Source organism: Erythrolamprus reginae, chromosome 2 (genome assembly GCF_031021105.1).
Source record: "Erythrolamprus reginae isolate rEryReg1 chromosome 2, rEryReg1.hap1, whole genome shotgun sequence".
NCBI classification, from domain to species: Eukaryota; Metazoa; Chordata; class Lepidosauria; order Squamata; family Dipsadidae; genus Erythrolamprus; species Erythrolamprus reginae.
Genome location: NC_091951.1, coordinates 255,383,461 through 255,394,254, shown reverse-complemented (window position 1 = coordinate 255,394,254; position 10,794 = coordinate 255,383,461). Strand labels below are relative to the sequence as shown.

The 10,794-nt window shown below is 37.9% G+C and overlaps 1 pseudogene; it reads left to right on the top strand.

Annotated features, from left to right (window-relative positions):
* The first annotated feature begins 1,179 nt into the window (after positions 1-1,179).
* Positions 1,180-1,301, top strand: LOC139163309 (U4 spliceosomal RNA; annotated as a pseudogene).
* Positions 1,302-10,794: the final 9,493 nt, after the last annotated feature.

Sequence of the window (10,794 nt, the reverse complement as noted above, 5' to 3'; positions counted from 1 at the left end):
GTGGGAAAATATTGGCTGCTGATTGGCTAGACTATCTGGCAGCTCCCCATAAAAGGGCTGGCTATCAGACAGAGCCTTTGCTGGTTGTAAATAGTTACCAAATAAAGAGCTGTTGTTTTGCAGCCACTTCTGTCTGTCTCTTCCATTCACCCTACCTAACTCAATCTATTTGCCATATGAAGTTGGCTTTCTATCTATCTCCTTCTTCTCCATTCTTCAGTAGCCACCTGCTGAGATGAATGATGGCTTCAGTTCAAAAGTGGTCTTAATGCCTACAAGTGTGGGAATAGCAGTAGGAAGTGTCCAGCAGTTGTAGTAATATATGGTGGAGTGAAATGGCATATGTGGTGGGCAGAGATCCAAGGCAAGGTGACCTATTTTTAGGTGCCCAAATAAGATCTGGAAAGGCTCTGAAGAATTCAGAGCCAATTTTTTTAAAAAATCTTTATGGCCTTTTCCTGCCAGCCAGGAAAAAAAAAGCATCTTTATAGAAATGATAGAAAATCAAAGTTATTTAAAAGCCCTTCTTGGTGCTACACAGAGTTCAAAACAGATATTTCTTCTTTGAGAAGAGAGGAGAGAAACATCAGTTGCTACCTAGGGTTGAACTCTCAATCTTTTATTTGTTTGTTTGTTTGTTTTGTCAAGTACATATTGGTGGTATACAAAGAAATAACAATATTTATATACAAATCTATATTTTCTTTTATGTACACTGAGCATATGCACCAAGATAAATTCCTTGTGTCTCCAATCACACTTGGCCAATAAAGAATTCTATAAAGAATTCTATTATATACAAAGAGCTGGGGTGGTGCAGTGGTTAGAGTGAAGCACTGCAGGCTACTTCAGCTAACTTCTAGCTGTAGTTCAACAGTTCAAATCTCACCACCAGCTCAAGGTAGACTCAGTCTTCCATCCTTCCGAGGTGGGCAAAATGAGGACCCAGATTGTTGGGGGCAATATGCTGATTCTTTAAACTACTTAGAGAGGGCTGTAAAAACACTATGAAGTGGTATATAAGTCTAAATGCTATTGCTAAATGCTATGATACTAGTAAAAGAGAAACATTGGGGCAGGGGATGGAAGGCACTCTGGTGCACTTATGCATGCCCCATCTTTTGAATGGGAGGCAAGAAACTTCACCACTAGCTCATCATGCTGCTCAAAAAATGTTCAGGTTTTGCACAGTGGCAGTATTGTAGCTGATGAGGTTTATCTGAGGCACAATTATTGCAAATTGAAAACTCATTAATTTTTATTTTTTAGAAAAGCTTTATTTTCCCTCCAACTCAAATGTTTGTTTTCTCATTGTTTTGATTTTCTATGATTAATGCTCTAGGATACATGACCCTTGCTGTTGAATATTAGTGCGCATGGTCTGCAATATTTTAGTAACCCATCTTTGCTGTTATTGTTTTTGTTGCTTATAATTATGTAATGATTTCTGATAATCATCAGGAAGTATTTGCAACACTGTTAATTTTTGATTATATTAGCAATATTTCATATCTGAGGTGAAGTGTTGAATATTATTTGCTTGAATAACAAATGGCACTGTTAGTCATAATTTATTTTTGCTGGACTAAATTGTTATCAGATTTGACTTTTGTTTCATATTGAATTTTTATATAAGTTAGCTTTAAGCATAGCAATATATACATTAGTGTATATATTGTAATATATACATTAGTGTATATTGTAATATATACATTAGTGTATATATTGTAATACAGTGGTACCTCTACTTAAGAACTTAATTCGTTCCGTGACCAGGTTCTTAAGTAGAAACGTTCTTAAGTAGAAGCAATTTTTCCCATAGGAATCAATGTAAAAGCAAATAATGCGTGCAAACCTATTAGGAAAGAAATAAAAGCTTGGAATTTGGGTGGGAGAAGGAGGAAGAAGAAGAGGAGGAGGAGAGTCACTGCCGAAGGAAGAAGGTGAGGTGAAAGGAATCAAAAAAATCCAAAACTTTAATTTAAGGCTTAAAAAAAAAAAGAGGGACTCTGAGGCAGCGCCCAGAGAAAGGAAAATGCTCCGTTCATTCTGGGCTGCCAAAGCCTCCTTAAATACCACCAAATGTTTCCTCTGGCAGCCCAGAAAAGTCCGAGATGGCGGGGATTAAAGGGGGAATGGCAGGAAACTGGCCAGGCCTTTGTGGTGCTCTCAATTTTCCTGGGAAATTTTTCCGGGCTTGGGTTCTTAAGTAGAAAATGGTTCTTAAGTAGAGGGGAAAATATCTTGAACACTCGGTTCTTATCTATTTTTTAAATATAAATTTTATTGATTTTTATAATATAATAATATAACACACAACACAAAACAGTGCATGGTGAATTGTGCTCCCGCCACCCGATAACATACATACATTCAGTCCCTCCACCAAATGAGGGTGTACTATTTTATAATTTTTTGCAACCAGGAACATGTTTGCAAAGTGTAGAGTGATTCCAATTTGTTCTTTATAGCTCGGTCTTGAATTCTACTAGCCATAAAACCTCTGACCCTCTCCCATCTTCCCATCAGTTTTTCCACTTTATTGTCATCAATTGTATTCATTTTAATTTCCATAATTTCAAATTCAAAACTTTAAAGCTTTTTTTTAAAAAAAGGGATTCTGAGGCGTCAAGGAGGAGCACATGCCTCCCATACACGCATCGCGAGGCTGCCTCCCATACACTGCGCCAGAGAGAGAAACACAGGGGGAATGGCGAGAAACTGGCCGGGCCTTCGTGCCACTCTCAAATTTCCTGGGAAATTTTTCAGGGCTCGGGTTCTCAAGTAGAAAATGACAAAAAAATCTTGAACACCTGGTTCTTATCTAGAAAAGTTCTTAAGTAGAGGCATTCTTAAGTAGAGGTACCACTGTATATACATTAGTGTATAATGGTGATCCAACAGAAAAAACACATAGCCCCTCCCTGGTACAAAGCTGAAGGTATCAGATCCTGTGGCCTAGAGGTTAATTCTCTGCCTTACAAGGCAGAAGCCCTAGGATCAAATCCCAGTGGGGGTATGGCTAGCTGATGAGGCCAGAACAAGGCCGAAATAGCGCTATCTAGTCTCCCTTAATTTTAAAAATTCAGCAAAAACATGTGATACATTAATGTATAATATACACACACACATACATACATAAACACAAAGATATACATACAAACACACTAATGTATATATTGCTATGCTAAAGCTAAATTATATAAAAATTCATTATGAAACAAAAGTCACATCTGATATCAATTTGGTCACATTGTATAGGCAGTATACGAGTGTTTGAAAAAATATGAAAAAAATATAGGGAGATTTGGCATATAATTGTGTATCTGATAGCTTCTCTACTTCTTTACGAGACAACTTCATTTCAAAGAATATCAAGTATTTTACAGCATCCATAAGATTGGAGACTTTGGTCAAACTGATGAAAACAGCATTATGCCATTTTGAGCCAGGTTCTATCATTTTTTGTGCATTTGTATATGCAGGGTATACAAAAAAGGTGGAACATTCATCACAAAGTTACGATGGTCCTTTTGTCATCTATCCCTTGGATATGATACATCTGGCAGACATACAGTAATCCTCCATTATGCAAAGCTTATGTCATCTTGCATTCTAAACTCTATATGTAAAGTAGCTCTCAAACTAAAAACAACTTCATGGATTATTCAAGGCATATATCATAGGTGATCAGTCTCATCCCATTTCCGGTAGGTAAGATGGCAAGCAACTGGAAAAGAGGAGGGTGACACTGACCACAACACATATGGGAGCACACTGATCATCGTTCCCGTAAGTATATCATTGTAAAACACTTGCTTTTCCATAACTTCTGCCCTATGGAGGACACCAGTAACTGGAACTGTTAATAGAAAGGGATAGTCTTAAGTCATAAATAATTAAACGGTGTGGTCTAATGTGTCCTGTAAAGCTACTTGTCCTTCAGATAGTACAGAAATGACCAATGAAAGCTATAGGAAACGATGTTGAATAAATATCATTGTTCTCAAAAGTGAATTTGGTGTTATGGTTTAAGCATCATGCTAGGAAACAGGGAGAATGGGAATACTAGTCTTGACATAAGGGCAAAACTGGCTGGATGAACTTGAATCAGTCACCCTCTCTTGACCCTAAGAAAGAGACAAGGGCAAACCACTTTTAAAAATGTCCTGCTTTAGGCACAAACCAGATGGATGATTTTGAAGCAATCACTTTCTGTCGGTCCCAGGAAGAAGCATTGGGAGACCATTTCTGAAAGTGTTATCAAACTGCATAGACCTATCCAGGTCAGGAATCAAGGTACCACTCCAGTGGTGAGTTCCAATTTACATTGCTGCTGGTTCGTTTCTTCCCGCTTTGCGTGGCTGTGTCTCATGGTTATGCACAAGTGGTGGCTTCCTACCGGTGCAGTCCAGAGTGCCACACCAATAGGAACCCACTGATGATGCAATTTTTGGTGATTTTCCCCACCGCCGTCTCCATGTTGGAAGAAGCTGCCTTCATTTTAATGCTGAGCTTTATTCTTTCCCTGAAGCACATTTGAGAAGCTCAGGAGATACCGGAAAAAAAATGGCCAGAAATTGCATCATCAGTGGTTTCCTACCAGTGTGGTGCTCTGGACTGCACTGGTAGGAACCCACTGCAGCTTTGCACATACTTTGCACGTGCGCGCATGCACAGTGTGCTGAAAATAAACTAAATATGCCCCCAAAAAGCCAAAAATGAAATGGCGACATATGCACAGTGCTGGAAACTCACTTTCTGTACATGCTAAAAAAAATATATCCCCCCCCCCCCCAAAAAAAAATTACATTTTATTTTAAAAAAAGATGGTAGCATCCACGGACTGGCATCAACAAAACCAGTTCCGTGACATCATTGGGATGTCAGGCGAACTGGTCTGAACTGGAAGGAACCCACCTCTGTACCACTCCCCCCCACAGTCTGTATAAAATAAGTGAGTTGGTTGACTGATTCGCCGGCTGCTATTTTGAGCATGTACAAAGGAAGTATAAGAATTTCAAGTTTAAAGATCTATCGAGCAGAGATTATGCATTTGGTAGTCACTGGAGAGAGTGTGCTGCTCTGGATCCCTTGCCTTGATTTATGACCAAGTCATAGCCATTAAAGCTTAGATAGAAGATCAAGGAAGTAAAGGTTTGCATGATAGGCTGACAAATTCATTAAGCAATGAGCATGTTCAGAAAAGCATCCTGAAAGGATTGGAAGAATCATTGCTAGTAATTTCTGCCCTAAGAGAGAAAGTGAGCAACTGGCTAATAATTGGGCAGGAAATCTTTTCAAAAGCATGTCTTTTTGGAAGAATGCATCTAAATATATCTAGGTCATCCTTCTCCATTGTTCACTGAGTCATTAAAGATCTTTATTTAATGTGAAACTAGTCATGCATCATGCTATAATTTCAGGTATAAATTATTAAGTAATTGCTGTAAACTCCAGATATTTGTAAGACACCTAGAGCTTTGAAATGGGTGAAAACACACACTTAAAAAAATAAATCTAGCTTTAGAAAAGCTGGATTTTAAACACACTTTCTTGGTTGTCCTGAAGTATATAAAGGAAATAAGGGTAAACTAACACACCCACAAAAATGTATGCTCATAAATTTCCAAATTTGGAAGTAGATCTAGCTACTTTCATGGGACTAGAAGAAAAGGGTTGAATTCTAATTTCCATTAAAAAATAAAATAAAATAAAAGCAATAGGATGACTACCTGGGCTGAACGCTTTGTCATTCTTTTCTTTTGTTTCAAGATGTCACCATATTTCTGAATCTCATTCATTCTGTTGAATGGTCCAGCAGCACTTGCTGCAAGATGTGAGATGCAGAGGTCCATAATCACAATGGTAAGCCTACCCCTTTTGTATTACATGAAATGCTGCTGAATTTTACAGAATAACAGAGTTGGAAGGGACCTTGGAGGTCTTCTAGTCCAATTCCCTGCACAAGTAGGAGACCCTATACAATTTCAGACAAATAGTTGTTTAATTAATCTCTTCTTAAAAATTTTCTACAACTTCTGAAGGCAATCCATTCTACTGATTAATTGTTCTGTCAGGAAATTTCTCCTTGTATCTAGGTGGGGTTTCTCCAGTGATGGGCTACCAAAATTTTTACTACCACACTGTGGCCGTGGCTTATGCATTTTGTTTCAACATCTTTCAGTGCTAATTGGGTGCTCGGGGTGGAGCTCCAAATTTTGCTATCGGCACTGCGCTCCTGACCGTACCCGTAGGAGCCCATCACTGGGTTTCTCCTTGATTAGTTGATTAGTTTCCATCCATTGCTTCTTGTTCTGCCTTTAGATGCTTTGGAGAATAGCTTGATTCCCCTCTCTTCTTTGTAGCAGCACCTTAGATATTGAAATGCTGCTACCCTGTCACCCCTAGTCCTTTTCATTAAACTAGACATACCCAGTTCCTGCAACCGTTCTTGTGTTTTAGCCTCCAGACCCCTAATCATCTTTGTTGCTCTTCTCTGTACTCTTTCTAGAGTTTCAGCATCTTTTTTATATTGTGGTGAATAAAACTGGATGCAAAAGAGTCCACCCCTTGAAAATTTTGACTTTCCCTCTGTGGATGCCATTGAAACAAGCAACATCTTGCTGACTACCAAGCTCATTCAGCAAGAAGGCAAACATTCATTTGATCTTCTTGAAGGTTTTATAAAATGAATATGGAAAATAAATATAGGATACAAGAATAATATCAGTATATGATTGCCATCACAATCAAAACACTAACATAAAAACAAAACTGTGACTGTTGTAGGAGAGGCATTGTTATGGTCTAAACAATGTCGGTTGGCGGGCCCCAGGGGAAGAGCCTTCTCTGTGGCGGCCCCGACTCTCTGGAACCAACTCCCCCCAGAGATTAGAACTGCCCCTACTCTCCCTGCCTTCAGTAAACTCCTTAAAATCCACCTTTGCCGTCAGGCATGGGGGAACTGAAACACCTCCCCCGGGCATGTACAATTTATGCATGGTATGTTTGTGTGTGTGTTTGTTAGTAAAATGGGGTTCTTTTAAATCTTTTTAAATATTTTAAATTATATTTGGATTTGTCATGAATTGCTGTATCTTGCTGTGAGCCGCCCCGAGTCTGCAGAGAGGGGCGGCATACAAATCTAAATAATAAATAAATAAATAAATAAATAAATAAATAAATGGTCATCTTTCCCAAGTTTTTTTGATAAAGTTCACAGGGACTTTTACTTGGATCTATTCAGAATCTGAATTTGACAAAACAAAACAAATAAAACTCCCTTTCTTCCTCAAATATGAACCGGGACCAAATAGAAAATGCACAAAACCATATCTGTTCTGTCTTTTAGAAAACAGACTCAACCGTAGGGAAGCCAGGTTAATTTTTCAGCCTCTGAGCTCCTTATGTAGGAAATTGGTTGACCACATAAAGTTGTCTATTGTGTAGTGGGCTTCAGTAGGCAACAAACAAATCACCATAGCTGCAACAGCATTTATTGACTCCAAACTGGAACTGAGGAACAACAGACAATGCCTGTAATTTATACAATCATAATACTTGAAAAAAACCCACACAAATACGAATATTCTAAATTTCCCAGCAAAACAGTTGTAGTTAACAGGGTCATCTAAAAGTTAGTTTCACTTTAGCAGGCTTAACACAACTACACTGCTCAAAATAAAATAAAATAAAATAAAGGGAACACTTTAACCACACAACATAACTCCAAGTAAATCAAACTTCTGTGAAATCAAACTGTCCGCTTAGAAAATAACACTGACAATCAGACAAGGGCCATACCCACTGGGTCTTGAACCTGCAACCTTTGCCTTGTAAGGCAGAGAATTATCCTCTAGGCTACAGTATCCAATCCCTTTAGCTCTGCACCAGGGAAGGGTAACATATTTTTGTGTCGAATTACCCTGGTGTATTGAAGGAACATCACAGCTCCTTATTTGCCTCTCGGCCCAACCCAGGGCCATTTCCAAGGCAGTTAATTTTATTGATAGCCGACAATTCTATCTGTATGTGTCACATGTTTTTTTTTTGCTGAATTTGAAAATTAAGGGAGACTAGGATAGATCTATTTCGCCCTTATTTTGGCCTCATCAGCTAGCCATACCCAGTGATCAGATGTGTACCAATTTATTGGACTGTGCTTGTAATCAGCTATACATATATAGTTATTATATGGTTTAATATATGGCCACACAATCAGGCCAGCTAACAATAAAGTACATGCGATAATTAAAAATAATGAAAAGCTCTTAGTGCACAGAGCAAAATCTAGAAAATAGGAAAAACATTTTATCCCTCCTTATTTGTCCTTCTGATGCTGCGGAAAACTGTGTTATCCATAGTTGATGAGGTCAGAAGGTCAGAAACCCTGTGGTGCTGTCTTCATTTGGATATTCACATTTTTACATTTTTCAGAATATTTGCCCTGGAAAATAACATATTGCTGAAATCCCATTTTCATGTAGTTCCCCTTCCACTGTCTATGCTTGCTGCATTCTGTATTCCAATCAGGCATGCATGTCCTTTGCAATAAAAACAGAACTGTACAGTATACATCTCAAGCTCCATAAAGCTGGACATCATTGCAACTAACAAATTGTCAGGAAAAATGGATCCACCTGAATTCCAATGGCCTTGGGTTGTTTTTTTTAACACATTGCAAGGAAAAATAATAGAAATGAATATGAATCAGCAATAGACAATAGCAGGGGAGGCAAGAACTCTGTCTTTAGATTTTTAACAGATGGGGAGAGCCAGTTCGTGCAGTTTTAAATGTCACACAGTACCCAAGTCCAACAGGTTGAGTTTATTCATAGCACCGGAGGATTCAATCTTCCTATCTAAAATCAAATTATAAATGTAAGTATTCATGGGAAGAATGGCACACATTGGGGATAGAGATCTCCAGCTCTCTAGAAGATTCGAAGTCAATAATTATGAACTAAGCAAGAAGCTACAAGCTCAGAATGTTCATTTTATCTCCAGATAGTATTGCTTGCTTGCAGAATTTGTTTCTGAAAACATTCCACAATACAGGTAGCTCTTGACTTATGACCAGAATTAAGCCCAAAATGTCTGTTGCTAAGCAAGACGGTTGTACCCTTTACAAACTTTCTTGCCACAGTTGTTGAGTGAATCAATGTAGTTGTTAAGTGAGTAACATGGTTGTTAAGGAAATCTGGCTTCCCCATTGACTTTGCTCATCATACAATTGCAAAAGGAGATCCCAATGATCCTGGGACACTGCAATTGTCATAAATGTGAATCAGTTGCCAAGCCCCTGGATTTTGATCACACAATCTCATGGAGATGCTCCAACAGTGTAAGTGTGAAAAACAGTCATACACCACTTTTTTCAGCGTTGTAACTTTGAACAATCAATAAACAAAGTGGTGTAGTACTACCTCTATAACATGTCAGTCGTTTCTACCTTGTTTAAGGCCTATGACATAAGATGTGAATCAAATATTTCCTTGTTCACAATACAAGTTTTTAGCTTTATGCTAGACCAGCTTGGATTTACTTGTTTTTTTAGTTTTAAAAGCGAACATAAGAATTGGACAGTTTACAAACATAATCCAGAAAATTTGGAGAATGTTCCACTGACATATTGGAATAAGTGGTAGTTTGCTTTAAGTGTGACTTCTAAAACCCCTCAGATTCAACTCTTACATAATGCTAAGCCATGTATCATGATGAATAAACCACAACAATTAAACTTTACGCAAGCTAAACCAAACAAGCTTGCTCTATATATGAACACAGGCATTAAATCTCCTATATAGTTCCTGTGGAGCTGCATTACTCATGTGGGAATTAACCATGAATTGTAAGTCTCTTTGGTACTCTTTATCTCAGATGAAAGCAACCATGGCAGGTGTATCCAGCTAATTATGTGCACGTTGATAAAGAGTCAGACATAATTTTAGATTTGAGGAAAAATAGAGCCATGGCATTGGAATCATACACTCTCAAAATTATTAAAAAGAAGAGGCAAATAAATTATTTTTAGTCAAGAGATTTACCACATTCTGGAATGATTAGCTCTCTGGACCCTGGACAAAGAGCATATCTGTTTTAGAAGATGTTGCCTAGGCAAGGAGAAAGTGCCATTCTTCAGAGAGGACTGATTGACATCTTGCATAATAGCTCAAGAACTTTCACATTTTTTCAAGGCTTCCTACTCCATTGAGAATGAGCCTAAGGTAATTGCCTTTTTCGCCAAAGAAAATAATAGCAACATATGGGTTTTTTTAAAAAAAGGGACACATTGTCTCCCCTCTTTTTTGAGGCTCTACAATCAACATACTTGAGTTATTTGAACTCTTTGAACTTTGCTCATTTGGGAGACCAAAGCCTTTGCATAATTTACATGTGGTTGCAAGCTCTTTAAATGTATTTTGAACTTTTCTTCCTCCTGTCCTCTATTCTTTTCTTCTTTAACTCCCTGTCTCTTTTAATTCTCTTACTCCATATCCCTAGATCAGTCCATCCCTCCTCCAGTTTACACTTAACTTTGTTTCATTAGTCTGCTGTAGATCTTAGAGTGATTAGTCAATGTTCATGTAGTTTTCAGACTCACTGACATCAATATATCTTGATGCTCCATAGCTATTCCATACCTGATCCATTAAAATAGGAGATATCAGTTCTTCATGATAGACCAAACTAGGAAACCAATGCCATTTGACAATACTACTTTTAGTGTATTATTATAGTAATTAAATATTGTAAATCTGAATATGCTTTCCCATCCCTTTTATCTTCATG